Here is a 26,791-nt window from a genome sequence, read left to right as displayed (position 1 = left end):
ATTGCCAAATTGAAATTTAGAAAAATGGTTAAATTAAACATGGACTAGAGTAAGATTCAACTGCATAAACCATTTTCCATCCCCCACAGCTTCCCAACTTATCTGTCAGTCTTCTGAATGTAACACATTTTTCCAGATCTTTTTGCTTCAGAGAATAAAGCTCAGAGGAAGTAAGCAGTTTGCTCCAGGCAGTTCCTTTCTTCTGCCTCTCCTTTTGGAACAGAGACAAGATACGTTAAACTAAGGAAGCTTAAGCTTCAGGGATCCTTCGAGGTCCTGGGAAGGACCCCGAAGTGTGTTCACAGCAGGCGTTCTATGAGAAATTAGAGAAAAAAAGTGTTCTTCTTTTTAAGAGAACCCCAAATTGTACGAGCTTGAGGCCCAACAGAATCTGGATCCTCCTGGACCTACATTCCACTTCTCAAATACTTTACCTCGTTATCCAACAGCTTCTGGAAATGTCAGGGGGGGCAAAGGAAGTAACACAATCCTCAGGATGCCACCATAGCATCAGGATTTTGTCTTCAAGACATGGCCCAAGCAAGACTTGAAGTAGTTTCTTACTTGTCAGGCTGGGGGGAGGGCAGAGTAAGGGGTGGGGAGGGGCACTTCATTATTGCCAGAAAGGATGGAAAAAATTCTGGCAATCAAAACCTTTTTGACAATGGGGCGCCTGGGTGGCTCAGTTGTTAAGCATCTGCCTTCGGCTTATGTCATGATCCCAGGGTCCTGGGATCAAGCTCCGCCATCAGGCTCCCTGCTCAGCAGAGAGCCTGCTTCTCCCTCTCCCACTCCCCGCTTGTGGTCCCTCTCTTGCTGTGTCTCTGTCAAATAAATAAATAAAATCTTAAAAAAAAAATTTTTTTTTAACTATTTTGGAGGACTGACCAAAACATTACTCTTAGAAGCTGAAAACTCAGTATATGTTAATTTAACTCCCTATGGTAAAACTGTGTACAGGGGAAATGACTTTCTTAAAAATATATACATGTATATATATTTTAAAGATTTTATTTATTTGAGAGAGAGAGCATGCGTGCATGCACATGAGCAGGGATGAGAGACAGATGCTGCAAGATAGGGAGAAACACCTAGAAGAAGACTTACCACTGAGCACAGAGCCCAACACGGGGCTCAATCCCAGGACCCCAACATCATGACCTGAGCTGAACGCAGATGCTTACCCGAGCCACCCAGGTGCCCCAAAATTTATATGTTTAATTATGGTAAAATATACGTAACAAAATTTGCCATTTTAACCATTAAGTGCACAACTCATTGGCATTATGAAAATTCACACCCATGTACAGTCATCACCACCATCTGTCTCCAGAACATTTTCATCTTACAAAACTGAAACTCCATGCTCATTAAACACTAACTCTCCATTCCCCCTCCGCCCCCAGCCCTGGGCAACTACCATTCTATTTTCTATCTCTGTGAATCTGACTACTCCAAGTATCTCCTGTAATGGTGTTAAGTGGTAAAGCATACACTGTTTTGTGACTGGCTTATTTCACTTAGCATGAGGTCCTCAAAGGTTCATCCACGTTGCAGCATGTGTCAGAATTTCCTTCCTTTTTAAGGCTGAATACTATTCCATTGTTTGTATATACCACCTTCTCTTTACCACTTTTGTTTACATTCATCTGTCCATGGACAACTGCGTTGCTTCCACATTTTGGCCATTGTGAATAATGCTGTTCTGAATATGCTACAAATACCTGTTTGAATCCCTGCTTTCAATTCTTTTGAGTATATACCCAGAAGTGGAATTGCTGGATTGTGTGGTTATTCTATTCTTAATTTTTTAAGAACCACCATAATGTTTTCCAAAGTGATTACACCATTTTACAATCCAACCAATAGTGCAGCAGAAGGGTTCCAATTTCTCCACATCTTTACCAACATTTATTATTTTCTGGTTTTTTTGTTTTGGGGAAACCTTTTGGAAACAGCCATTCTGATGAGTGTGAAGTGATACTTAACACTGTGTTTTTTATTAGCGATACTGAGGATCATTTTATATGCTTATTGGCCATTTGTACATTTTCTAGTCCTTTGGCTAGGGGGATATAAGTCTCTTGCTCAATGTTTTGGAAGCCCCATTCCAGCTTGCTGAACCCACTTATGGTAAATATGCTGCAAGACAGGGAGAAACCTAGACCTAGAAGTGGAAAAGCAGAAACTGACCTTGTTTATAAACAATAACTGGTTTGACTTTATTCTTAAAGAATAGGTCTTTGGTTCTGTAACTGTGACAAGAACTATCGTACTGGGATTTCGTTGGGTTCCAAGCATTGTACTCAATGCTTTACATACACTGTCTCTTTTAATTCTCACAATAATGCTATGGACACAATTAGTAGCCCCTGTTTAAGGATGAGAAAACCTAAGGTTTGAAATAGCTAAAGTACTTTGCTGCAAATCACAGAGATGGGGAACTGATGAGCTGGAATTCACACCAGCACTGTAGAATTTAGGGACCCAAGTTCTCAGCCATTACATTCTACTGTCCTAGCGCATCAAATACATGAATAAAGAGCCCAGGAACAGGAGTGCTAAGCAAACAGCAACACTTTAGGGTAAAAAGTAGAACTCAAAGGCCTTTTTTTTTTCTTTTTTTTTTTTTTTAAAGATTTTATTTATTTATTTGAGAGAGAGAATGAGAGAGAGAGAGCACATGAGAGGGGGGAGGGTCAGAAGGAGAAGCAGACTCCCCGCCGATCAGGGAGCCCGATGCGGGACTCGATCCCAGGACTCGATCCCGGGACTCCAGGATCATGACCTGAGCTGAAGGCAGTCGCTTAACCAACTGAGCCACCCAGGCGCCCGAACTCAAAGGCCTTTTAAGACCATCTGCTCTGGACGGAATGTTTGTGCCCTCCTCCCCCCATTCATATGTTGAAATCTTAACCCCTAATGTGGGTATTAGGAGGTGATGTTTGGGTAGGTGAATAGGTTAGGAAGGTGGAGCCCACACGAATGGGATTAGTGCTCTTAACAAAAGAGGCCCCAGAGAGCTCCCTTTCCCCTCCTGCCATGTGAGAACACAGAAGACAGTTGCCTAAAAACCAGGAAGCAGGCTCTCCCAGAATCCTCTGGTGCTCTGATCTTGGAATTTCCAGCCTCCAGAATGATGAGAAATAAATGTTTGTGCCATGCTTAAACAAAGAGTTTAACAAAATTATAAATCATACAGTTTAACAATCGTAACCAAAAATTTATAGTATTTTTGTTATAGCAGCCTGAACAGACTAAGAAATTGGTACCGAGAAGCGGAGTGCTGCCGTACAAATACCTAAGCATGAGGAAGTGGCTTTGGCACTGGGTAACAGGTAGGGGCTGGAAGAGTTCGGAGGTACATACTAGAAAAACCCCATACTACCATGTGAGGACCATTAAGGAGGATTCTGGGGAGGACTCAGAAAAGAGCTATACAGAAAGTGGTGTGGTCTCAATGTTTGTGTCCCCCCAAAATTCATATGCTGAAACCCCAATCTGCCAAGTGATAGCAGTCACAGGTGGGACTTCTGGAAGGTGATTAGGTCATGAGGGAGGAGCCCTCATGCACGAGATTAGTGCCCTTACAGAAGACAGCACAGAGAGCTCACTAGGCCCTTCTGCCAGGTGAAGATACAAGAACTTAGCCACCTGGAAGAAGGCCCTCACCTGACCATGCAGACACCCTAATCTTGGAGGTCCAGCCTCGAGAACTCTGAGAAATTTCTGTTGTTTATGAGCTACTCAGTCTGTGGTATTTTGTTATAACCAGCCTGAAAGGACCAAGAGAGAAAGCTTCCATTTTCTTCAAGAATACTTAAGTAATCATGAGCAGAGCGTGTGTAGAAATATGGATGGTAACAGGCATTGTGATGAGGTCTCAGATGGAAGTGAGGAGGTTACTGGAAACAAGAGGAAAGGCAATCCTTGCCGTGAAGTGTCAAAGAATTTAGCTGACTTGCATTGGTGTTCCAGTGTTTTGTGGAAGGTTAAACTTGGGAGTGATGAAACTGGATATTTAGCTGAAGTAATTCCTAACAAAGTGTTGAAAATGCAGGTTGGAACTTGTTTGCTTTCCCAGGTTCACAGCTGGAGAGGAATCTGCCTCAGGACGAATGGTACCTTAAGTCTCCCTCACACCTGATTTAGATGAGATTTAGAGGAGACTTAGGACCTTTAAAGCTGATGCTGGAATGACTTCAGATTTTGGGGGCTGTTCAGACGAATGAATATGTTTTGCATTTGAGAAGGACATGAATTTGGGGGTGGGGGGACAAGGGCAAATGAATGTTGGTGGCTCCCCAAACTGATCTGTTGAAATCCCTACCCCCAATGGGATGTTATTAGGAGGCAAGGCCTTTGGGAGGTGCACAGGTTATGAGGGTGGAGCCCTCATGAATGGCACTAGTACTCTTACAAAAGAGGCCCCCGAGAACCCACTCACCCTTCCACCACGTGAGGATGCAGGGACAAGATGGCTGTCTCTGAATCAGGAAGCAGGCTCTCACCAGACACCACGTTCGCTTGTGCTTTGATTTTGGACTTCCAGCCTCCAGAACTAGGAGAAACAGATGTTTGCTGTTTAAGACACCCAGTTACGGTAACTTTGTTATAGCAGACAAACTAAGACGTTATCTACTACGGCTCCCTAAAAACTCTTCATCTCATTCCTTCCAAAAGTTTTTCTTTTTGAATTTGACTGTGCTGAGCTCCACGCTCAGCCTGGACAACCTCTACCTGAGCTCACAGACCCTGGGAAGACCCCAAGAATCACCATTATCCCCATTAAGGAGCAGCATTATGTAGCCTTTCTGTAAAAATAGAAGAAAAACTTCAAAGTAATAAAGCAAGACAGCCCAGTCACCAAAATCAAGGCTTTTTCATAAAGGGAAAAAAACTATACAAACTACAGAAATGCTAATAACAGTGCTCCAGTCCAACCTCATTACAGTCAGGGGGAAAGGGGCACTTCAGCTGAGGGCACGCCAGGAGGGCCTCACCTCCAGAACCAGCCCCCAGGAGGGACCGGAAGCTGGCTGTGACGCAACAGCCAAAAATGTTCCTGTCACCTCACACAGCACTCTTACTTCATGCTCTCGAATCCTCTTGTGTAGGGGCGAGGGGAATTCAGGAGAAGCAAGTGTGAAATGTGAACGGTGCCCCTGGAGACGTGCAGCATAGAGGCCAGGAATCCAGAGATATGGCGACTCAGGGTACATCCCAGCCTTGTTCCTCCCAAATGCCACTAATCCCAGGAGAGCCCCCTGGAGAACCTACATTTGTAGTCCCCGCCCCCCCCGCCACAATCTATGGCTGTGAAATACAACGTTCATCAAAGGAATCCCTGCAATCAAATCTCTAAGTGTTTGCTGAGGACGTACCATGAACCTTAACTTACTATCCCAGGTACTACTGGGTATGAAAGTGACTTAGGACATCTGTTCTTCAGGAGCTTATATTTCAGACTGGAATATATATACATACACATAGAATAGGAGACTACATATGTTATATATAAATAGGTTACATGTTATAGATCTAAAAAATATATATAACAGAAAATTATATATAGAAGAAATATGTATTATTTAAGACAGATTATATATAATTAAATTTTATATAGTCTGTATAACAGGACTATATGTATATTCTATACATAATAAATATTATACATATTGTTTATTTATTTATTTGAGAGAGAGAGAGAGAGAGAGGGCATACACAAGTTGGGGGGGGAGGGATAGAGGGAGAGGAAGAAGCAGGCTCCCTACTGAGAGGGATTCCCAACACGGAGCTCAATCCCAGGACCCCGGGATCATGACCTGAGCCAAAGGCAGACACTTAACCAACTGAGCCACCCAGGTGCCCCAAAATTATGCATACTGTAAACAGATTATTTTACACATTACATATATAAGATTGTGTGTGTGTGTGTGTGTGTATATATATCTCTTTGTAAATTAAACTCATAATTGTAGAGTACAGACCACAAGACACCCATAGTAAGTGTCTGAGAAAGAGAGAGAGAAAAACACCCTGCTCCCCTCGACTGGCACCAACCAGATCTCCGGAGAAGCACAGTTTCAGGATCCTTGCTCTAGCTATCAAAGTTCATCAATTTTGGGCACCTGGGTGGCTCAGTCAGTTAAGCATCTGCCTTCGGCTCGGGTCATGATCCCAGGGTCCCTGGATCGAATCCCACGTCGGGCTCCCTGCTTAGTGGGGAGTCTGCTTCTCCCTCTGACCCTCCCCTCTCTCATGCTTTCTCTCTTTCTCTCTCTCAAATAAATAAAATCTTTAAAAAAAAAGTTCATCTTTTTCAAATATTTAGCATAACAAACATAAAACGCTTAGGAATCAAATTAAGACATAAGAATTTATTCAGTTAAGAAAATGCTATGGTATCATCAAAGGCTATATAATCACATGAGAGTAAGTGGTTGCAAACAAAGTTTTTCCTTCTCACTGGCTTCATAAGATCAGAATTAAAATCATATTTTTTAAGTATACCCATATACCTCAATAAAGATGTTTCTTAAAAAGGATGTCCATCTTTGAGCAAATCCCAATATCAAACTGCAGAACTGCAGACTTACAGAAGATTATAAACTAGTACCCAGTTTACAACAAGATCTCTGAACAGAGACATACTTCCTACATCATTTAAAGCAAGATTCTAATTGGCAGCAACCCCATGAGTGAGCTCCACGATGACAGGGGCCTCATGACACACCCTGAGTCCCAGGCTCTCAGCCGTGCTGAGCCCAGACTCCTGCCCCACAGAAGCTGTGGGAGAGTAAGCACTGCTGTAAGTCTCCAAGTGACAGGGTAATTTATTAATTATAAACACATAACTAATATAGTTACCCTTCTAAAAATTATGCTAACGATGATGGACAGAGTGCTTATCCTTCTGTCAGTTTCTAAATTTCCATTTTAGACTGAAATATTCTTTATTATACAGAACTGATTTTTTTGTTGTAAGGATGTCGTAAAAAACTGAACTGATTTTAATAGAATTTGATGCAAATTTTAAAAAGAAGAAGAAGAAAGAAGAGATCAGGACACAAAGAGAGACACCAGGGCTGGGCCTGTATGGCAGGACGACCGTGTAAAGAGGCAACAAGAAAGTGACTGTGCAGGCCAAGGACAGTGGCCTCAGATGAAACCAAACCTTCCAGCACCTTGATCTTGGACTTCCAGCCTCCAGAACGGAGAGAAAATAATTTTATGTTGTCAGAGCCAACAACAATATAGGATTCTATTAAAGGGCACATTTTAAGACACAAGATGAGACAAGATCACTGAAAACACATCTGATAAGCTACCAAGGCAGAAGCAATTTGTTCTGGCGACAAGGCAAAGATGCCCACAGCTGATACTGCTCAGAGACAAACTGCCAAAGGAGGCCCAGCAGCACCAGGTCGGTCCTCCTGAACACCGCCACCAAGGTAGGTTCTCAGGCCCACACCACCGCTCCCAATTCAGAGGAGGAAGTAGAATGGAGGTCACAGGAGTTGGGGTCTGCCATCCTCTCCTGCAGGCAGTACCCTCATGACAGAGACAAGCATGCTGACGTCCTGCCCTGAGGCAGGGCTCTGGCCATGCGGACGGAGCGAGGCCGGTGGCATTTCTCCCCTTTCTAAGGGGGTCAGGATACTGTTTGGTGCAGGAGCGCCATGGTGGTCAGCCCAACCCACTGCCTCGCCCCGTGCCCCCCGCCACACCTGGACAGACTCTGTCTGTTTCCCAGTTTTGCCTTTTACCTCTAGCATCCCCTTCTAAATCTGTAGTTTCTCAAAAAGCTTCCTTACTCTCAAAGAATGCAAAACCTCCCCACCTCCCAAGATCCCCCCCTTCATCTCAACCAGGATCACCCACCAAGAGAGACAGCACTGAAAACTAGAACAAACAGCAGAATACAAACAAGGTAATTCTACCCGATGGCCCCAAGTAACTGAGAGACACGGAGGTCTGGAAGCGAGAGAAGGTAGAGAAGATATGAGCTCAATACACGAGTAGAAATGCCACTGAAGTGTAACAGCTCACCCTGTTACATGCCATCACACAATTCATAAAGCCCTGCGGATATCTTACCTCCAACGTCCTCCCAACAATCCTTTGGGGTCCCACAACTATTAAGTAGTGGAGCTGGGATGCCTTTGGTCTGAAAAAATTGAGCATTAGCACTTCTCAAAAATCTCTAATTTATACCAGAATGTCTGTATAATCCATCTCTTCCCATTACATGAATGGCAGTAAAAAACCCTGGTATCTTTCATCACATTTAGGAAATTACATAATAACGAAAGAATTATAATTAAGGCAAGGTCAACTCCAACCTCCGACTGCAGCTACTGTAAACACACCGCCCCAACTCTCCAGGAGATCGATTAGCAACCCATACATTCCAATATTCCAGAGCCTTCTCCAACAGGAAATCACAAGGTAGCCTCCACCCCTCTGTCTCAATTTAAGTACATTTCCTCCAGACCTCTGCCCTATAGACCATATAACTATCCACTATTCCATAACACCCTCGCTTACTCCTCATTTTAAAAAGTCTAAGTTTAGTTTTTTAATCTTAATCATAAACACAGTGTGTTTCACACTAGCTTCTTAAATCAGCACTGTCGTACTCAACATCTTCAACGCTTTGAACAGACAGGAAAAAGCAAAGGAAAAAAGGCAGTCACTTTTCACTCAGCATTTCCTCTGCATTTTGCATCCCATCTGCAGCTGGCCACAAAGGAAGACTGGTTAAGGGAAAGTGGAAATATGGCATTCTCTCTTTATGACATCTTCTCGAAGGCAGGAGGCATCAAGAACAAAGTGTTAGTCTCTTTAACCCCACACTTCCCATCTCAGAGAAAAGAGAGGGAGGGCAGGTGAAACCCAGTCCACACAAAACCAGCTAACAGATGGTGGGTCAGAGGGCACCAGGGAGCTGGAATGCTTCTCATAACAAGTGGGTAATCTGAAGGATGACGAGGGCAAGAAGGCTTAATCAAGCCTGGAGCACTTAGAGACTTTCCTTAAATTTACTACAATCCTTATTACTCAGTTATGCTCGTTTTGGGAAAATTCACCAAGATCCCAACATGATTTGTGCTCTTTATATTCAGTAAAAAGATTTTTTTTAATACTCCTTACTTAGCAAATCTCAAAAGGAGAAAATTCTCCAAATCAAGCTCTACTTTCTCCTTTGACAGGAGAAAAAGATCGCCTCTTTACTTCTTAAAAGTGAAAAATGGAGAAACAAAGAATTCCTTATGGTTGGCTGGATAGTACAAAAACAGGATAGAGAACAAAGATCCAGCCAACCATAGCTTCGGATAAAGATGCAGAACAGCAACGGAGACAGAAAACAGGAGGGACTTGGAAACAAACCCTGAAGAACACAGTGGAAAACTATTCAGGCTGACCTACAACATCAGGGGAAAAGAGCATGGAGTTGTGGGTAAAAGGAGTAAGCTGTGACTTTTTTTTTTTTTCCAGGACATTAAAGACAGATTTTAATTTTAGAGTCTTAATCATGTGAAAGATAATTGCACAGCTATCAGACTAAGGGGGAAAAAATGGTTAACAGTTTACTTAAGACCTAACATACGCCAGGTATGGTGCTGAGTCTTCACAGCATTTCAAGCTCACAACTAAATTTAAGGCGGAGATTTTATTGCCCTCATTTTACAGATGAGAAAGCTGAGGTTCAGAACATTTACGAAAACAGTTGATGGAGAAAATATCTGAATCAGATCGGATTCCAAAGATGATGCTCCTCCCAGGACACTACCCTGGACAGTGAGGCGGCTTGGAAGAAAGTTCTTGAACAACAGGACAGAAAAACTCTGAAGTAACAATTAGGTGAAAAGAGAAAGAGTTACAGAGAAGGAAGAAGGCAAGTCTCTCAGAATGAAGCCCCGAACCTAACAACTAATAATTTTAGATTTCTGAACTATAAGAATTTTAGAGCTAACAGGGACCTTGAGGATCAACTCACTTACCATGGAAAAAAGAAGAAAAAGGAGTAAATAACATTTCAACACATTTCCCCCCCCCTCTCTTTTTCATTCAACAGCAGTCAATAAATGTTTGCTGAGTGCCTACTATGTGTTAGGGCATCTTTAAAATTCTAATCAATCATCTCCTTTAACTTTCCACCTGAAAGACCTAAATAATGTACATGGGTACACAGTTACTCTTTCTTTCTTCAACCTGCCCAGATAGATGTACCACAAAGTGCATCAACTATTGTTAATGAAGCATCGAATATAAGCTTCAACTCCTAGGAAAAGTAAAAATTCTATAGAAATTTTCATACTGGGGCACCTGGCTGGCTCAGTTGGAAGAGCGTGCTACTCTTGATCTCAGGGTCAGGAGTTTGAGCCCCATGCTGGGTGTAGAGATTGCTTAAATAAATAAAACTTTAAAAAAAAAAAAAAAAAGGAAATTTTCAGGACACCTGAGTGGCTTAGTCAGTTGAATGACTGACTCTTGATTTCGGCTCAGGTAATGATCTCAGGGTCGTGAGATTGAGCCCTACATCGGGCTCCAGGCTCAGCACGGAGTCTGCTTGAGATTCTCTCTCTCCCTCTGCCCCTCCCACCGCTCGCACACTCACTCTCTGAATAATAAATAAAATCTTAAAAATAAAAAAAAATTAGAGAAAAAGAAATTTCCATACTAAAAAAAAAAAAAAAATCCTGGTACCATCATAGCCTTCCAAGAGTCTTTTACGTCAGTCAAGCAAGGACTATGTGTATGACCCTGTCCCAGAATTAATCACGGTCCACTGATGGTCATTTGTATTAACAAGATTCATAATGTTTTAACATATGATTCTGATGAGAACAAGAACTTCCTGGCTTTTCCAGAGGCCTCCTTGGGGACTAAATCGGGTTTAATTTTCTTATTTATGGAAAAAGGGAACTAAATTCAATTCCAAATTGCTTAGACTTTACAGTTCCAGGGAGGATGATCATCTCTCTCTCTCACACACACACACACACACACACACACACGAATAACATGGTTTTTGCAAAACTCCAAAATTATTCTGAGTCTCCTGATTTAAACACAGGAAAATAGATTTAATGCCCCAAAATAAAAAGCAAAATTAAATTTACCACTTCCACATCCATCCAGCAAATGAAAAATTATCACCAACCATCATTAAACAAAATAATCAGCTCATTTCCACCAAACCATATCTCTACTATCTTTTTCTCTTCAGTTGTGAAAGCTTCTTTGACCCTGACAGTTTCATTGATAATACAAATTTTGTATTTCCCTAAATTTACTTAAGGTTGGGATGCCTGGCTGGCTCAGTCAGTAGAGCATCTGACTCTTGATCTCAGGGTCGTGAGTTTGAGCCCCATGTCGGGTGTAGAGATTACTTTTAAAAATAAAACACGGGGTACCTGGGTGGCTCAGTGGGTTAAGCGTCTGAGTCTTGATTTTGGCTCAGATCACGATCCCAGGGTCATGGCGCTCCCTGCTCAGGGTGGAGTCTGCTTGAGATTCTCTCCCTCTCCCTCTGCCCTTCTCCCTGCTTGTGCACTCTCTCACTCTCTCTCCAAAAATAAATTTTAAAATAAATAAAACAAAACTTTTAAGAGTTTATTTAAGGTGGACTTTCATTTTTGTTATTTTCAGTAGGGATCCTCTAAACATTAAAAATATTTATAATTAGCTAATGAAAATGTTTTTAAACTTTATTCTTAAAATCTTCATAATAAAGAGCATCTACAAAAACATTTACAACTAACATTACACTTACTGGTGAAGACTGAATAATTTCTACCTAAGACCAGGAACAAGCCGGGGCACCTGGGTGGCTCAGTCATTGGGCATCTGCCTTGGGCTCAGGTCATGATCTCAGGGTCCTGGAATCTAGCCCCGCATCAGGCTCTCTGCTCAGGGGGAAGCCTGCTTCTCCCTCTCCTACTCCCCCTGCTTGTGTTCCCTCTCTAGCTGTTTCTCTCTGTGTCAAATAGATAAATAAAATCTTTAAAAAAAAAAGACCAGGAACAAGCCAACATTGTCTTGTAGGTACCAGCCAATGTGGTAAGGTAGTAAAAATTGGTTAGATAACCTAGCCAGGATTCAAACACTGGACTCACAGACTGTCATATGCTCTGAGGCAGAAGCTCCATGAAGAAGCAACCGTAAAAAGGCTTCTTTCATTTTTTTTTTATTCACTCAGTTGCAGGAATACAGCAAACATCCAAATGAAGATAAATGAAGATATCCAAATGGAAGCTAACAACACTGGACCCACAAGAGAGGTCCCAACTAGAAGTGTATTAACTGGGCAGAAATGGAGATATATAAATGGTAGCTGAAAGCAGGGGCAAAAATATGATTATCCTAAAAGGATAAAAAGGACCAGGGATGGTCTGCTAAGGAGAACATCATCTTATGACAGTGGGAAGAAGATGGAGAATCCAAAGGGCAACAGGAAAGGAAAGACAAAGAAGGAAGAAAGCCAAGAGAAAGGTGCTAGGCCAGAGCTGACGGCAGCAGATGCTTCAAGGAAGAAAAAAGAGACAAGAGTGTTCAAGGAAATAGAGCTGCTCTAAGAAAGATGTACATGAAGGGCGCCTGGGTGGCTCAGTCATTAAGCGTCTGCCTTCGGCTCAGGTCGTAATTCCAGGGTCCTGGGATCGAGCCCCACATTGGGCTACGTGCTTGGCTTCTCCTTCTCCCACTGCTTCTTCCTCTCCCACTGCCCCTGCTTGTGTTCCCTCTCTCACTGTGTCTCTGTCAAATAAATGGATAAAATCTTAAAAAAAAAAAAAAAAGATGATCAGAATAAGAATAATATTAAAAAAAAAAAAAAGATGGGGCGCCTGGGTGGCTCAGTTGGTTAAGCGACTGCCTTCGGCTCAGGTCATGATCCTGGAGTCCCAGGATCGAGTCCCGCATCGGACTCCCTGCTCAGCGGGGAGTCTGCTTCTCCCTCTGACCCTCCTCCCTCTCATGCTCTCTCTCTCTGTCTCATTCTCTCTCTCAAATAAATAAAATCTTTAAAAAAATGAAAAAAAAGATGTACATGAGAACAATCTCTTGGGCAAAATTTCTTTTTCTAAGTATAACTCATATCGGGCATAGTTCTTTTTTAAAGAAGCTAAGTCTTTCTATTCTTAAACTTCTTTGTTATCTTTAAACCTGAAACACTTGCTTTGTTTCTACTCTGGATTTCAGAACCAAAGAGCTATACCAATTACAAGATGAGGGAATATCATAAAATAAAACAGATATTTTTAAGCCACTCATATTACAGACTACAGATAAAATATAGCCTTATGCTTTTGAGCAACATTATCTTTTTCATTGATGCCCTGGAAGGGAAGCCAGCTGCCCTCCAGGAATTAAGAGTATAAAACTTAGGGGCACCCAGGTGGCTCAGGTGGTTAAGCATCTGACTCTTGATGTCTGCTCAGGTCTCGATCTTAGGGTCATGAGTTCAAGCCCCATGTTGGGCTCCATGCTGAGTGTGGAGCCTACTAAATTTAAAAGAAAAAAAAATTTAAAAAAAAAAAAAAGGATAAAACTTAACCATGGCTCCTGAAAGACCACAGAAGTGGCCCAGTGGTAACAACACAAAACTTGGTCTCTCTGGGCTGCCTTCCAACAGGGCTTAGGCAGGGCTGCAGAGGTCCTGAGGCCATCACTGTGGCAATGAACAGACATGCACTCAAAATGGGACACAGCTGTATTACCCTATTCCCAATAACCAGGAAGGGAACCCTAAGACCTGGGAACAAGGAAAATCAAAACCGGTTTGACCAAATGTGTTTAATGCACAAGATAGCAGTCACACATGCAAGGCACCATCATGGCCAATACAGAGGGGAAATGCAAATGAGCTATGGTCCTGGAATCTCAAACTACAATAACATAACACACAGTTATTTTCTGTGTAAAGACGGAAAATATTAGACCAAAATTATTTTAGTCTATATTCGACACAAATGTTTAAAAAAAAATAGTCTCCTGGTTCACTGCTCCTTCCCATTCGACAGACAGCTGCATCTTCTGGTACAGTGCCAACCACATCCCCAAGACGTGATGGTGAAGGTCGGAATAAATGGATTCAACTGTATCGGGCTGCCTTTAACTCTGGCAAAGTGGATATTATTGCCATCAATGACCCCTTCATTGACCTGAATTTACATAGTTCCAGTATGATTCCACCCACAGCAAATTCAACAGCACAGTCAAGGCTGAGAACAGGAAACTTGTCATTGATGGAAAGCCCATGTCTCCATCTTCCAGTAGTGAGATCCTGCGAACTTCAAATGGGGTGACGCTGGTGCTATGTTGTGGAGTCCACTGAGGGCTTCACCACCAGGGAGACGGCTGGGGCTCACCTGAAGGGTGAGGCCAAGAGGGTCATCATCTCTGCTCCCTCTGCTAATGCCCCATGTTTATGATGGGCGTGAACCATGAGAAGTATGACAACTCCCTCAAGATTGTCAGCAAGGGCTCCTACTTGGCCCCTCTGGCTATGGTCATCTATGACAACTTTGGCATTCTGTAGGGACTCATGACCACAGTCTACGCCATCACTGCCACCCAGAAGACTGTGGATGGCCCCTCTGGGAAGCTGTGGTGTGATGGCCGAGGGGATGTCTAGAACATCATCCTTGCTTCTCCTGGCACCACCAAGGCTGTAGACAAGGTCATCCCTAAGCTGAACAGGAAGCTGATTGGCATGCCTTCAGTGTCCTCACCCCCAACACGTCAGTCACGGATCTGACCCGCCCCTGGGAAAAAGCTGCCAAATAGGATGACATCAAGAAGGTGGTGAAGCAGGCACTGGAGGGCCCCTTTAAGGGCATCCTGGGCTACACTGGGGACGAGGTTGTCTCCTGTGAGTTTAACAGTGACACCCACTCTTCCACCTCTGATGCTGGGGCTGGCATTGCCCTCAATGACCACTTTGTCAAGCTCATCTTCTGGTATGACAATGAACTTGGCTACAGCAACCAGGTGGTGGACCTTATGGTCCACGTGGCCTCCAAGGAGTAAAATGCCCCTGGCACCAGCCCCAGTGAGGGCAAGAGGAAGAGAGAGGCCCTCAGCTGCTGGGGAGTCCTTGCCCCAATTCATCCCCCAACACACTGAGAATCTCCTGACCTCCACACAGGTTCCATCCCAGACCCCTGAATGAGGGGAAGGGCTTGGGGAGCCCTACCTTGTCATGTACCATTAATAAAGTATACTGTACTCCCCCCAAAAAAGGTCTCCTGCCCTCAAGAGGTACAGAGTGCAGACACAAAGAAAACAAATCCTAATTGCCCTCAGAGAATTCTCTCTGAATTACTTTGGCAGATGCCTCAATTCTCTATCTAATTTTCTTGTGTGTGGACAGGGATTTAAGGATTAATACCACACAGGACATAGATTACTATCAGCATCTGTATTTTTCAAATGTAAACCCACTGAGTGGTCTATTCCATGTACACACGGTGAGTGGGTGGTGGGGAAGGGGTCACCATGGCATCCTTCCAAACTGTAATTCCTGTTCACAGAACAACAGGCTCGCACCGGCTTAAGACATGTACGTAACAAAGGGAAAACACAGAAACAACGAGGAAAACATTTTGCCAAAATGGCTTATACTGTTCAACCTAAACATTGCCCTTCTCTCATTAGTGCAAGCTCTCTCACTGAATTACTCATGTCCCCCCCTACAGATCTTCTATATGCTATAAAGTGTATTTTATATTCTGAGAGGCTCTTCTATCTTTTACCTAGTATTTACAGGAGCAGTGAATTTTCTACCTCAATTAGTTGCCCCTGGTTTCACTCTACACACCTTCCAAATATGAATTTAAGTTAACTTTTCATAGATTCCTCAAATTAAAGATACAACAGGATACTAATTCCCAGAAGTTTTCTTTACTCTCAGTTCCACCCCAAAGTGAGAAAAATGAATAAGATCATTGAAATTAGTAATGTTATATGTTAATCTCTAAGTATCTGACACAGAAATCTGATACATTTAGTTCCTTTTATTTAAATACAGGCTCTGCAGTTGGTTCAGTTTTAAAAGAAAGTCACAATAATATCCAGATGAACCACCTCTTCATTTTCAAAAACAAAATACTCTGTAATGAGACAACTAATAAAAAAAAACAAAAACTGGAGACAAACTATAAAACAGAAAAAAAGTATTTAAAATATCAGCAACATGCGCACCTGGCTGGCTTAGTTGTTAGAACGTGTGACTCTTGATCTTGGGTTGTAAATTCAAGCAACACACTGGGCATAGAGCTCACTTTAAAAAAATGAAAAAAATATCAGCAACAGTGACTGAATCATTTACAAAGGCTCACCTGGATTTGTCTTGACTAATTCTAATATAACACATACAGGTGCACAAATGTATCTAGCCTTTTAAAAAACCAAATGACGGGGCAGCTGGGTGGCTCAGTGGATTGACCATCCCACTTTTGATTTCAGCTCAGGTCATGTTCTCAGGGTCATGGGGTCAAGCCCCACTTTAGCTCCTCTGCGCTCAGGGGGAGACTGCTTGAGATTCTCTCTCCCCCTCCTCTGCCCCTCCCCACCCAGCCCCACTCTGTACACGTGCGTGCACTCTCTCTCTCTCTCAAAATAAATAAATCTTTTTAAAAAACAACAACAACAATTGACAGGACAATTAAGTCACACCTTTAATCAGCTAATTTAATTATAGCAGAGAGAGGTATTTATGAAAGTGCATTTCCACATTGGGATTTTGGGTACACCATTAAAGGGTTGAATACACTAGAAGGCATCCTGTGAATACCAATTGTGTGGCATTTTAATCCTAAAATTTGTATGGAACCAGAAAAGACCCCAAACCAGCGGATTGTTGAAAAAGGAAACCAAAGCTGGGGGCATCACAATACTCAGGAAGGACAAAGACCCTCATGGGAACTCATTCTACCAAAACCATGAATGCATTCTCAAATTTTAAACTTTATGGCTATTAGGCATCATTACCATGCGAGAAACTTTCTTACCTACTATTCCCCAGGTCTTCTAACAAGAGGCAGGAGAGACCTCAATCCAAACACAGGAACTCTCTAAAATGAAAGATTTAATCTCATTATCTGGAATAGAATCTCCCTTGTGGAGCCATAAACTCAGGGCAGGGCACTCACCAAAAGTATTTATAGTGAACAACACAATCCAAAAATCTAATGTCCACACTTATAGAAAAATAGCCTTCTTCCAAGATTTACTCCACATAAGTGAGGGAAATTAGCACACATGGTCCTTCCACAATCACATGAGGGATGGGCGGACATTCCGCACAGTGGTAGCCAACGCCTGAGCAGACGGCCCCTCAGCAGTGGGGTGAACGTGACCAGGAGGCTTGTGATTTGGAAGCAGAATAAATGCAGAGATGGTCAACTAGTTCCTTCTTACAGCTAGCCATGGTCACATCCTTAGCACTGCTTGCCAACTTCCAGCTCTCCAGGTCACAGTAACAAAATGTAAGCAGCCATCACAAGACTTTCAAAATCAAGTTTACCAAAAGGAGGAAGTTCAGTTTTAACTTTAACACCCTAAGCCACTTCCCTTGTTTTCTGGGGAAAAGGCCCTAAGATCCATGACAACTTGGCCGGGAAATAGTTGAGGCATAAAGTGTTTTCCCTCTTACATGAAATGATGATATTCCAGAAAGTTCTTGCACAAGGGGCAGTGAGGGGGTGGGGGGAATGTCACTCTCCTCTTATCCCTGGATCATCTTCCAGCCATCTTCCCTGCCTTACCTCCCATGTTTGATCATTCATCCCTCCAGCCGCCAGCCTATCAGGCTTCCTCCGTCTCAAGCGCACTAATTTTAGAAAGTTATCATAAAGTAATATGGAAATCATTTCAAGCCCACTTGCTTCTATGGGTGATAAACTATGAGACTTTCAAAGGACAGCAAATCCTTGTTCCACACAGTTCCTGAATACAGAAAAAGCTGGAAAGCTTACCGATTCATTTCAGGAACCCTAATGCAGCAATCAAGAAATGAGGAATGAATATTGTTCCTCCTTTAATGGATAGGATATCAACTTAGAAAATCAAATCCGTTGGAATTATTAAGCAAGTTCAGTAAGGGCACCATATAACGAATATACAAAATGAGTAAGCTTCTACCTATTAGTGATAATCACTTAAAAACTGAGGGGAAAAATCCTTTTCTATCACCTGCAAAATTACTTAAAAACTAGGAAGAAAATGACAATGTATAATCTTTATATTCAAAAACTATAAAACTTTTACTAAAAGGCATAAAAAGATCTAAAAAATTCTCCGATATTCTATGTTCCTTGGTAGGGAGATTCAAATCAACAGGTCAATTCTTTTTTTTTTTTTTTAAAGATTTTATTTATTTATTTGAGACAGAGAGAATGAGAGAGAGAGAGCACATGAGAGGGGGGAGGGTCAGAGGGAGAAGCAGGCTCCCTGCCTAGCAAGGAGCCCGATGCGGGACTCGATCCAGGGACTCCAGGATCATGACCTGAGCCGAAAGCAGTCCCTTAACCAACTGAGCCACCCAGGCGCCCCACAGGTCAATTCTTAAATTGCTACATGTTCAGTGCAATCCCAAATAGGTTTTTAGAACAATGTGATAGGCTGATTCTAAAGCTCATCTAGAAGAATAACTTTGCCAAGAGGAAGTATTCTGAGAAAAAAAATAACTGGGGAGTATTTGCCCCATCAGGTAGCAAAATATTCTGTAAAGTTACACTAATTTTAATAGTTTGCTACTGAACAGAAATATTCAAAGTCCAGACAGAGATACAAGTTACATGGAGGTTTAGAATAGGATAAAGGTGGCATTCCAAGTTAAGCAGAGGAAAGATCAGTGCTGTTGCAACTGATGTTTGATCAAGCTTTTTTTCTTCCCAACCCACTGCTCTGTCGTGGGGTTTCCCAGTGCATAAAACCAGCAGTACAAGACTGTCTCCTAAATCACACAGGCTGCCAAAGCCAAAGTGTGTGAGCGTCCTAGAGCTTCTCACCGAGTCCCTAACAAAGCCTACACTTGAACCAAGCCAGAATCAGAGTCAGATATTTCAACTTTCAAGTTCTCATGGGAGAACCGAGACACCGCCTCTCTACGTCCAGAGGCTGGCACCAGGGCCAAGGGGCCACACAGACTGTCATGTGAGTCATGGATGAGTCAGCCCCTCAGAGCCTGCCAGCCCCCGCCTGAATACATCCACCTCTAGCGTGTAGCCTCTTTGTTACAAAAACATTGCCAATCCCCACCTGGTGTTCTGTAATAGAACATGAGGAGCAACCACAGTGAATCTTACAAAGGCAACCACAGTGAATCTTACAAAGAAAAGTAATTGCATAGCATTAAAACGTGCTACCCCCACATAGTTGGGGCGGGGGGGAGGGGAGTGAGAAACTCTCAATTCCCGTTGCAAAAGGATGATTCTTAATGAGAACTTGGAAGAACTTGGGGAAAGCATGTCAGAAATTATGCCAAGATCATTTGTATTTGCTGAGGAGTAAATAAAGATTTTTATCATGTGAAATTCTGAACATGTCCCTGAGGGGAATACTGTTTAGCATTTTATGATGTGACAGCTCACCCAGGTCTTAAATATTCCTCTCGTTAGTAGGCCTTTTTTATCCAGTATCTAGCCAAAGCCATGTAGCACTTCCAGAAGACAAAGCAAAATGCCTGGAGAGAAGCTGTTTTGTGTTTCCACAGAGAAATCCAACCTATCATTATCAGAGCTCCAGCAGGGTGACAAGGCACCTCTGAGCCAGAAAGAATAGTTAAAGAAGGCTATTGCATTTTTAAGACGGGATTACTGAGACATATATAGAGACCAATTAACGTTCGATGTTCTGAGTTCTCAGAACTGCCAGAAGAGGCTTGCATCCAGCCACTCAATACGGAAAGATCCAAGCATTTTTCAGAAGGCTCCAAAGGTCTTCCTCCCTTACTTCTGGTCTGTGGGAATGGGGGGGGGGGGAGTGGAAGAGGCAGAGGGGAAGGAAGATGCTCATAGCATTTGGGTATGTGTATTGAAAATACATTTTTTAATAGGACTAGCAACACTGGCAGGTACTAGTCTGACTTCGCTGGTCAAAGACACATATTTTCAAGTCAACTGATTTTAACTTTGATGAAAAACTATCATGATGGGCGTGAGTACACATTAAATAAAAAATAAACTTCTTTTTAGAAAAAAACACAGGTTCTATGGGATGCTAGACAGCTAAGAGGACACTGGAAGTATAAGCTGAGTGTCTGAGCACTTCATTCTTTCAGATCTGTCTCTCAATCCATGTATTATGACAAGTGCTGAGACCTGTAAATGTCTACGGTCCTAACTTGGAGACTTCTGCATTCCCCACTCTGCCAGTGAAAGACACAAAAGCACAAAGAAAGTCAGGGCCATTTATTTAGTAAAATGAAATCCTATCTTGGCTCTCCTATGATTTCATTTGCTTTTTATAGCTTGGCTTTCCAACACCGTAATTGCTTTCTTTTTTTAAAGACATGGATTTACACCACATTTGAGTGTCCCTATATATAGATGTCAGGCTACTGTAATAGCAACCTCATAAGATCCACCCTTAAAGACCTAAATATAACAACAATTTAGGAATAGGGCCTGCTATTTCTATAAAGCAAAAATATTAAAATCATCAAAGATAACCTGCCCAACTGCCACCAAAAGACAATTCCTAAACCCAGTTGTTATGACATCCTCAGAAAAAAATGCACAATTTCTTCCAGGAAACTTGTGGTCTGCAAATTCTATAAGATTAAAAAAAAAAATTACATCATGTTTCGTTTCTGTTAGCGCTTATAATCTCCAGTTCAAATATTGGTACTTGAACCTTACAGTTAGAAAAGCAGTTATTCTAGACTGCTTAGAATTCTCGGAATTCAGTTCTGTTCTTCAGTTACTTAACGTCCTACGAAAGTGGCAACACGTACTTTACCCCGAACCATGAAGCTGCAGGTAACAACATGGTACAGTCCAAAAAATCAAGTGCTTTGGAATCAGACCAGGTCAAAACCCAGCTGCAGGGCTTACCTGCTCACCTCCGCGAGCCCATGTCCTTGTCTGCGGACTGGGAGGGGAATCCCTTCCGTAGCGCTCAGAGTTGAAGGACATGGCTAGAGGAAGGCCCTGCCAGAGGCCCTGGCGTCGGCAGGCTCCTACAAAGTCAACTAGGGTGACAGATGTCCCTGACGACGACGCAGGTTTTGGAATACTCTCTTCCATCTCTTCATTTCTCAGAGGAAGAAAAGCGAGGGCCAGAGACATGATGTCCAAACCAACAATCTGCAGCTCGGTAAGCGGTGTAGGGAGCAGGCAATCGAGGCTTCTAGTTTGACGAGGATGTCTAAGCACGATGAACAAAAGCACAAAAACATTCGGGTCCACAAGGGGCTTGACCACCAAGGACGGCAGGCTAAGTCTCATGACTGCTGAGTGTGTGCAGAAATAAGAACTTTCCCCCCAAGAGAAGGCCTCCAAGGGATGATGGGTAACAGTTGCTTTAGGCAACTTTCTAGTATCTCCTCGTCATTGCCTGGCCACCTAAGGCCATTCACTGAGACGGCTGCCTGCAGGCCGGGGCGCCCCCCAACAGCTCAGGGCTGCAAGAGCAACAGAGGATGCACAAAAGCGTACAAATCCAACCTGCACTAGATCCCACTCACAAAACATGCAGGAGCAGCTCAACAGGACAGAGGTTCACTGCGGAATGACAGACTCTTGGCTGTTAAAAGGCAAATTCTCATAAAAATTCATCTGCTTCGAATCAAAAAGGGCCCTCACATCCACCTCTCAACAATCTGCGTCTTGGCAGACTTTGCACCTCAGATTTCACTTCAGGTGGAGACATGGCTTCAAGAGTCAGGTGCCGGGTACAGGCAGCCCCTACCACTGAGATGCTCCCCCCGGGTTCAGATTTTCCTCCATAGTCCACTTCCTGAAGCAGCTGGAAGTAAATCCAAGTCAAATTCAGACACCTGAACAAAGAGGAAAGGATTACAGATTTCAAGAGGAAGTAAAATTCATTTGCCAGGAAAAAAACAGAACGGAACTGGGTTCCTCCTTCTCTCTCAGTGCCCTAGTTTGAAAAACCACTTCATCAAAACAGAAGCCAGAAATGAGGAAACCTAAGACGGATATGAAAACCAATTCACTTTATACACATCCCCAGCTGCAAAGCCAAAACCAAACCCAGGACATGACACAAGCAAGCCCAGTAACGCTTTACTCAACACCACCATCAGCTGGAACATTCTCTAACGAGAGCCTATATTTAAGCAGTAACCATACTCTTGACTTCAGTAAGCTTTACCCTCTCGTAACTCACGGGATTTGACAACAACAGACATCGTATGGCTTCTGCAATGGCCCAAGCAATGCTCCCTCCAAGGTGGGAGCTGTACTAACACAACTCAGGCATCCTGGTCGTTGATGAGTCTCTCCTTAGCATTAAATGAGTCAGAGATGACGTCAAGGTGCTCTTCGAGAACAAGACAGGCACCCGTGTCCACACAGCATGCCCAACAATGTTTAAATACGGTCAGCTTTCTACAACTGCTGCTAGAGAGCTCACCATCTCTGCCCCTTTCCTCTTTATCTCATTTTCTTCTCAAATGATTTTGTAGAAAATTATGAAGTTTTGAGAGCTACGCTGAGATAAAAACAGAGAGGGAGGCAAACCATAAGAGACTCTTAACCACAGGAATCAAACTGAGGGTTGCTGCAGGGGAGGTGAGTGGGGGGCTGAGGTAACAGGGTGACGGGCATTAAGGAGGGCACGTGATGTGATGAGCACTGGGTGTTATGTAAGACTGATGAGGGGCGCCTGGGTGGCTCAGTTGGTTAAGCGACTGCCTTCGGCTCAAGTCATGATCCTGGAGTCCCGGGATCGAGTCCCGCATCGGGCTCCCTGCTCGGCGAGGAGCCTGCTTCTCCCTCTAACCCTCCCCCCTCTCATGTACTCTCTCTCTCTCATTCTCGCTCTCTCAAATAAATAAATAAATCTTTAAAAAAAAAAAAAAGAAAAAAGACTGACGAATCACTGACCTCTACCTCTGAAACTAATAATACACTACATGTTAACTAAATTGAATTTAAATTAAAAAAATAAAATAAAACAAGACTAGGGAGGTCATTTTCATAAGCTCCTCTAGACTGATAATACAATAGAGGAGGAAAGTAAAAAGCAAAAGTTACCAAGCATGATTCTGCAGATTTTGCTAACTGGTCATTAAACTGACAGCTGCCAGGGATGGGTGGTGAGGGATGGGTCTTCAGCTGAACCACCACTGTCAACTCCTGCACCTCACACAGTACTGATGGGTGTTATGTGTTAGACAGGGGAATAAGTGAATGACCAGACTGCATCATTCAGGCAACAATGAGAGTGGAGAGACTTGGAATTCCAGTCCTACCTTTGACCAGGACAAGTTCCATGACAAGATATATGGTCAAGTCACTTAACCAAGCAGGAAGTGTTCCATTACCTATTTAAATGAGACTACTGAATGGATGATATCAAATGATACTCCTTAGATCCCATAAATTTTTATTATCTGAAGTCTGGTTGTATCACCACATCACACCTATGAGAATAGCTGCTATTTAAAAAAAAGAACAAGTGTTGGTGAGGTTGTAAAGAAACTGGAACCCCTGTGACTGCTGGTGGGAACATAAAATGGCACAGCCATTGTGGAAAACGATATGGCAGTTCCTCAAAGACTTAAAAACAATTACCATATGATGCAGCAATTCCCCTTCTGAGCATATACCCAGAAGAACTAAAAGCAGTACCTCAAAGACTTAGGTACGCTCGTGTTCACAGCAGCACTGTTCACAGTAGCCAAAAGGTGGAGAAATCCAAGTGTCTATGTATGGATCAGTGGATACACAAGACGTGATACATCCATACAACAGAACATTATCCAGCCCTAAAAAGGAAGAAAATTCTGACCCATGCTATACACCACAGATGAGTCTTGAGGACATTAAGTGAAAGGAACAAGTCACAAAAGGACAAAAACTATATGATTCTGCTTAAAACAGATATCTAGACCCATCAAATTCAGAGACAGAAAGTAGAAGGGTGGGGCTGCCAGGGGCTGGGGGAGAGGAATGGGACGTCTTCATCTAATGGGCACAGAGTTTCAGTTTAAAATGAAATCAGGGGGCACCTGGGTGGCTCAGTCAAGTGTCTGACTCTTGATTTTGGTTCAGGTCATGATCTCAGGGTGGTGACATCGAGCCCCACATCGAGCTCTGTGCTGGGTTTGGAGCCTGCTTCAGATTCTCTCTCTCCCTCCCCCCACTCCACCCCACCCCTGGCTTCCTCTCTCCCTTTGTCTCTTAAAAAAAAAAAAAAAATTTTTTAAAAACATTTATGTACATAAATTATCCCTCAAAATACTTGATTTTACAATAAAAATATTTTCAGGGCACCTGGGGTGACTCAGATGGTTAAGCATCTGCCTTCGGCTCAAGTCATGATCTCCAGGTCCCGGGATCGAGCCCCACGTCAGGCTCCCAGCTCAGCAGGGAGTCTGCTTCTCCCTCTCCCTCTACCTCTCCCCCTGCTTGTGCTCTCTCTGTCTCTGTCTCTCTCTCTCTCAAATGAGTAAATAAAATCTTTAAAAAAAAATTTTTTTTCAAAAGTTCTCCTGACAGCCTCTCATTCTTCGTATCAACAAATGTTCAATCACCCACTGGTAAGCAGCTGATTTAGTAGCTCTTCTGTCAGGAACAGGAGACACCCTTTCACTCTCACTCTTGAGAAGCGTCGAAGAAGTTGGGGAACCCGGGAATGGCTGCAGAGCTAGGAAGTGGGAAAGCCAGCATGGAGAAGCCAACCTGACTCCCAGGCCGTGTGCTACCCCACCTCGTTGCCTTTTCTGATGTGTCCCCCTTGCTCTGCAAATGACGAAGCAGAGGCTCAAAAAGGTTAGGGGAATTCCCCAAGATCCCACACCTGTCCAGTAGGCCATGCGTAAGCAGTCAGGTCAACCAGTTATCAGTCTCATGATCTTTCCAATGTATCACAGAAAAATGTGTTTGGGGAGAAAAGGGACCTCTGGGGTCCCATTGGAATCTCTGCGGCAGTCCATCCCCACCATTTTCAACCTTCTCCCCATGAACAACTTCCATTCCATCATTCATTTCTTTTCATTCACCTAATTTTTAATTTCACTTAATTCATTTCTCACTTTACCATTCATTCAACGAATCCTTGATAAGAACTTAATTTTTCTTAAAAATGTCCTCTGGGCACATGTTCTCCCTTACAGTTACCATTCATTATTCAATCAGCAGATACTTGTTAATTGCCTACGAATATGGATGCCAGGAACATGTGGTTCTTCAAGGACTCTTCTAGAAGAGATGAAAGAACTACTAATTCCTATTTACTAAATAGTGGCAGACACAGCCACTGTTTAGAATGATCACAAAGCAACCAAACAAAAATGCCATCAGATCGTAACCAAGGGGGCGCCTAGGTGGCTCAGTTGGTTAGGCCACTGCCTTCGACTCAGGTCATGATCCCGGAGTCCTGGGATCGAGTCCCACATCAGGCTCTGGGCTCGGCGGGGAGCCTGCTTCTCCCTCTGACCCTATCCCCTCTCATGCTGTTTCTCTCTCTCTCTCTCTCTCTCTCGCTCTCGCTCTCAAATAAATAAATAAATCCTTAAAAAAAAAAAAAAAGAACGTAACCAAGGGCCAAAATGCATGGGACCACCAATGAGTTTTCCAGCGGTCAAGAGGAGAAAGAGTTCCACATAAATTCACCGCCGGCTTCCATGCACAGTTCTAAAGGGACCTGGCAATTAGTGAATGTTTACTGAGCACAGTGCCAGGGCTTTTCCTCAAGGCAACCTTGAGAAGTATCAGTATCTCAATTACGAACAAGGACGTTAAGGTGCAAAGAATCAAATAACCGGCCCAAGGTCACAAAGCAAAAAATGATCTTTCTAGATTCGAGGCCAGGCCTGTCCAATTTCAAATACTATACTTGCCCTAAAAATCAGTGATGTCTAAGAAATTAAAAAAAAAAAAAAATACAGGTAGCATTATAGTACTGATTTGGAACTTAAAGTTAAGAGAGCAGTGGAGATGCAAATACATTATTTATTCATTCAAAAACTTCGGAGCTCCTCTTAGGGACAGAGCCCAATATTAAAGACGTCACCAGAGGCGGAGACAGAACTACACCTATTTTATCAGTCCTGCTTTCAAGGGGATTACAATCTAGGAAAGGCAATTCCAAGCTTAGATTCTGGTAAGGGGGATAAGAAATGGATGCAAGCAGATTTCAAATAAAAATACAAACCAGAAACTCTGCGACTTTCCCAACAGGAGCTAGGAATAGTGATAAGAGACAAGACAGTAAGTGTCAAGGACAGGAGAAGAGAGACTAATGTTGCCCTTGCAGCATGGATAAGATATGGCTAAGTGAACAGACACTGGGAAGGCATCCAGCAGAGAGAAAGTGCACCAAAGGTCTAGAGCAGTTCTACCCAACTGAAATAAAGTGGGAACCACGTAACTTAAATTTTCTAGTAACTATATTTAGAAAGGTAAAAAGAGAGGTGCCTGGGTGGCTCAGCCAGTTAAACGTCTGCCTTCAGCGCAGGTCATGATCCCAGGGTCCCGGGATCGAGCCCCATGTTGCGCTCCCTGCTCAGCAAAGAGCCTGCTTCTCCCTCTGCCCCTCACCCTTCTCATGCTTGCTCTGTCTCTCTCTCTCTCTCAAATAAATAAAATCT

The 26,791-nt window shown here is 43.1% G+C and overlaps 1 protein-coding gene and 1 pseudogene across 2 annotated transcripts in view; one reads left to right on the top strand and one right to left on the bottom strand.

Moving 5' to 3' along the window:
• TIAM2 (TIAM Rac1 associated GEF 2) overlaps positions 1-26,791 on the bottom strand; it is a 225,615-nt gene that overhangs the window by 173,270 nt on the left and 25,554 nt on the right. The window lies entirely within an intron of this gene.
• On the top strand, positions 14,038-15,039 carry LOC145723149 (glyceraldehyde-3-phosphate dehydrogenase pseudogene; annotated as a pseudogene).

The sequence above is a fragment of the Leptonychotes weddellii genome, chromosome 8 (assembly GCF_054177405.1).
Source record: "Leptonychotes weddellii isolate Sample4059 chromosome 8, ASM5417740v2, whole genome shotgun sequence".
Taxonomy (NCBI): Eukaryota; Metazoa; Chordata; class Mammalia; order Carnivora; family Phocidae; genus Leptonychotes; species Leptonychotes weddellii.
Note: the sequence above shows the minus strand (reverse complement) of the source record. Positions and strands in the feature narration are given on the sequence as shown.